Here is a 4826-nt window from a genome sequence, read left to right as displayed (position 1 = left end):
TTAGTCTTTAAAGCAAACACACCGTCCAGTTCTTATTCGCTTACTGGAACAAACAATCTGGCTCCATGTGCTTTGCTTGCCAAAGAAACAAGCATAACACGGTTTAAATACCAAGACTGCGGTGACTGCGTTCTGGAAAGGGTCTCACCCTGTGCCACAGTGGTAGATGATGTCACATACGAGAAGAACGTGACACGGAAATGCTTAACCACTTGAGTCAAGATGCCAAACGCACAGAATGGTTGCACATACAGTAGCTTGCTTTTTTGGTAGCAAACTCATTGTCGCAAGACCCAGCCCACTCTCTAGAGCCAGGCTCCAAGTGGTGTCCCCACGACCTAAGTTCCATCACCTCTCACTGCTGCCACATCAGAGATCAAGCTTCCGGCCCATGAGCCTTCCAGGGACAAGCCATTCCCATGCTACAGCAGCCGGGCGCTGTGAGAACACAGGCTCACGTTCAGAGAAAGCGGCCATTAGAGACAGAGAGAGAGGTTGCTCTGCCCCAGGTCCCAGAGTTGGGAACCGCGATGGCTCAGGACTGTGTGCCAGTCACGCTGCTTCAGCCAGGGTTGGAGAGGCTCATGGTCAGCATCTTTAACTTTCAAAAGGCTCTTAAGGGCTCTGAGAATCTAAGCTGGCATCCTCAGAATGTTAGCTACTTTGTGTGACAGTTGCCTGTCATAATTTACCCTCCTAACTGGGGCCCAAAGCAAGATGGCTTCCTCTTCTGCAGACAGACATTGATCTGGGCCTATTAATCCAAGACACACCAGCATTGGCCTAATTTATGGAGGACGTGTCAGGTAAGGTAAATCGCATTTGGGAGCTGGAGAGATAGATGGCTCAGCAGTTAAGAGCACTTGTTGCCCTTGTAGAGAACTTGGGTTTGGTCCCAGCATCCGCATGGTGGCTCACAACTGTCTGTTTGTAACTCCATTTAAAAAACAAACTTTTTATTAAAGAAAGGAAGGAAAGAAGGAAGAAAGAAAAACAGGACATAGCAAAAATCAAGTGTAACTCCAGTTCCTGGGGATCTGACGCCCTCTTCTGGCCTCTGCAGGCATTGCATGCATGTGGTGTGCAGACATACATGCAGGCAAAACATTCACAACAGGTAAAAAAACATTGTTAAAAACTGGGAAAAGAAAAATCACATTTGCAAGAATGAGTTGATCAGGTATATTTTCACTCATTTTTTAAAATGATTTTTCCAGTTCACAACTAGGTCAAAAGGGAGCAGGATGGCTCCCTGCCCTGACAAAGAAAGTGTGGTTGGTCCCTTTCTTGTCTGTTAAACAAACAAGATTTGAAGGAATTTCCCTACCAGACTCCAGAACTTGGCAGTATTTTCCAACTCTACAGTCCTTTGTTAACTGAAAAAGCAATCTAGCTCCATTTGGTGTGTGCCAGAGCAAAATGATAGCTTTGGCATGGTGTCGACAGAAAGGATAATTGAAATATTCATTTTCTTAAAATACTTTGTCTTCTATCTCTGTGGTGTCCTGATTTTTTTATTGTATTGTGTGTGTGTGTGTGTATGTGTGTGTGTGTGTGTGTGCGCGCGCGCTCACGTGCGCATGCCTGCCTGTCTGTCTGTGCACTATGGGCATGCAGGTGTGTGTATGTGTGCGCGCACACACCTGCTTGTCTGTATGTGCACCACGGGCGTGCAGGTGCACAGGCAGACCAGAAGCTGGATCTGGAGGTCCATATGGTTGTGAACCATGTGATTTGGTGCTGGGAACTGAATCCAGGTCCTTTGGAAGAACAGCAAATACTTGTAACTGATGAACCGCCACTTCAGCACTGGTAACAGCCTGAATTTTAACCATATTTTTAGAATTAGCACATAAAAAGAAAGTGTATGGTTTCTCTTATCTTCAAGCCATTTGCATATATCTTAAGCATTGCCAGAGATTTCTATAGAAAAGGTATATATGTATGCTTCTTTCACGGCAACAAGTTGCAACATATTGCACCCACACATACCCAGGAATTCACTTGAAGTCCTGCCCAGCGCATACTTTAGAAATTAGGTTAGAACAAGCTGCTGGCTGTATTTCGCTCATGGCCTTTTCGAGATAGAGTGCCTCTGATCCCCGAGACTGTGCTGGAGGTCACGTGATGGTGTGGTGACGTCACGCGGAGGTTTATGAACTTCCCACCCCACAGCTCGAATGCACAGAACTCAGGAGCCTTCCAGTTTACTTTATCAGAACACAGGGAGAAAATCCCGCGGAAGTTGGTTTTCCCAAAGCCTCGACGTTTCAGACACAAACTTGTTTTATCTGGTTACTTCTGGGGAAGCCACAGATGGGGGCTGATGAATGGGACCTGATCTCCATGACAGAAGTTTCATCTCAAAACTGATCATCCAGACAAAACCTTCTCTAGGGCCATCAAGCTCCCAGCATGCCCTGGGGGCCAGTCTGCAGAGCCTGGCACAGCTCCGTAATGCTCATTTGCATACTTCTGCCGAAATCTCCAGCCTCCTTGGAACACCGTATTTTACCCATGCGCCTGCAGGCCTCATCTCATCCAGACGGCAAGAGGCACCTCGAGCATGACCGGCTCCTTCTCCTATGCTCCCCGTTTTGCAGCTGGGTCTCCCTAGGCCGGTCTTGGGTTTGCCCTCCGCTCACTTTCTTCCCTGTCACCCCGCTTCCTCAGGGCTGGAGTCACACACAGGTGTGTGCCATCATATCCGGCAGTTGCCTGGTGTTTTAACCACCAAGTGCATTTACATTGCGCCAGGGCTAGGCAAACCTTTTCCACTTAGAACCTCGTTTTGACCAAGATGTTTCTATGTGATCCCAGGCACATAGGTGCACAAATAGGTATACACACCGAACATTTACGGGCACCTCAGACTGAAATTGATCTCGAAAGAAATCTTTGGCAGACATATAATTTTACAATCCGGTAAAGACATAGTACATTTACATAGTAACGAGATGGGCGTGTTTGTTTTATTTTGACATAAAGAATTAAACCTGGGCTGAATATTTGGTACGGCAGGGCAGAGAGCATCTTCAACATTTTGACTTTATGACTGGCAGTGCTGAGAATGTCATCTTGCACAAGCATGTAGTTCGAAATGGCAGACGTGTGTTTAGGGCCATTTCAGACATGGTTGGAAATTTACAGGATTTATGAGACTCGAGCCAGCAACTCCAACAGCAATTTTTAAAACCAAACATTCTAACACAACGCAATCCAAGGATATGCTAATGTTATATTTACACGCTGAGGTAAAAAAATCTAAAAAATATCTTTGTTTTCTATAGCTAAGCTATCGTGTGTCTATAAAACCAGAAAGCCTCCTATGTACCACAAAAATATAAAAATTCATAACATACAATCATCTTGACTGTGAGCTGAGGAATTTGGGAAGGCCTGTTGATATGTTGTGATGGCACGCATGTCACAAAGCATTCATGCTAAGTGCTCAGCACGGAGGCTGCCGGAAAGTTCTGGATGCTGCAAAGGCAAGGGCTGCTGAACACATCTGTGACTCCCTTTTGATTCTGAATTAATGGTTGGTGTTCAGAGGCATTGGTTACTGCCGAAACGTTCACAGTATTTAGACAGTCACTGCGGGGCTGTGACCGCAGGTTGAGAAGCTGGACTGTAGAGCCTGCACCATGGAGACGCAGACATAAGAATAAGGGCTGCCGCAGAGGTTGCGGGCGCGGGACCCGTGTGAGAAGTGGGTGACTGACAGTGGTTCTGTCAGGAGTGATTATTCAGATTCAGCTGTCAATCTCCACCCATGGGAGGTGGCACATCCCAGCAGGCTGGGGCTGGGTGACAGACCAGACGGTCTTCTGCCCAGGAAGATGGACGCATCAGCTTATGACTGTTTTTTTTTTTTTTTTTTTTTTTTTTTTGTTTTTTGTTTTTTTTTTTGCTCTGTAGAGACTCTAATGTTAACTTGCAATATGACTCATGTATGAGGGAAGGGTGAGGCAAGATTCCTTTAATTTTTTCCCCATGGCTTCTGGAATTAACTATCAAGAAAACAAGCCAAGGCAGTGTGAATCTAAAGGGAGAAGAGAACGGCATCTATCTAAAGGCCGATAGATCCGTGAGGCCAGATGCGTGGCACATACCTATAACCCCAGCACTAAGAAGACAGAAACAAAAGGATCGTGAATGAGTTCAAGATCAACCTGAGCTACATAGTGAGCTCCAGGCCAGCCCGTCTCAAAACAGAGTAAACCAAAGCAGGGGAGAAAAAAAAAAACAAAAAACAAAAACACTTGGCGTGGTCGCTGTTACACTGCCGTGAAGAGACGCCGTGATCAAGATGACCTTTCCAAAAGAAAGCTTTTACTTGGGGGCTGGCTTACAGTTCCAGAGGGTTGATCCGCTAGCATCCTGGCAGAGAGCATGGTGACAAAGAGGTGAGCCTGTTGCTGGAGCAGTAGCTGAGAGCTTTATAACTTGATCCACAGGCAGGAGGCAGAGAGGGGGAGGGGGGGAGAGGAGGGCTGGGCCTATTGTGGGCTTTTGAAAGCTTAAAGCCATTCTGAGTGACACGCCTTCTCCAACCAGGCCACACCCCCTAATCCTTTTTAAACAGTTCATCAACCTGCAGGTATCTGAGCATATATACGGGGGCTATGCTCCTTCAAAACACCACATCCCCAAAACCAAACTAAACTGGCTTCTGTGCTAACAACAGACTGTTTTCTGTTAGGCTCTCTGCAGTGACAGGAACTCCCTATGACTCACGAACACGTATACTTCCTTCCAAGGTGGAAGCAGTAAGGCCTCCTGGGCTCCATTCAGTAAATCACACTATGAATGAAATCTTACGT

Source organism: Arvicola amphibius, chromosome 10 (assembly GCF_903992535.2).
Source record: "Arvicola amphibius chromosome 10, mArvAmp1.2, whole genome shotgun sequence".
In the NCBI taxonomy this organism is placed as follows: domain Eukaryota; kingdom Metazoa; phylum Chordata; class Mammalia; order Rodentia; family Cricetidae; genus Arvicola; species Arvicola amphibius.
The sequence above is the reverse complement of the archived record's forward strand: the minus strand, read 5'-3'. Positions refer to the sequence as shown.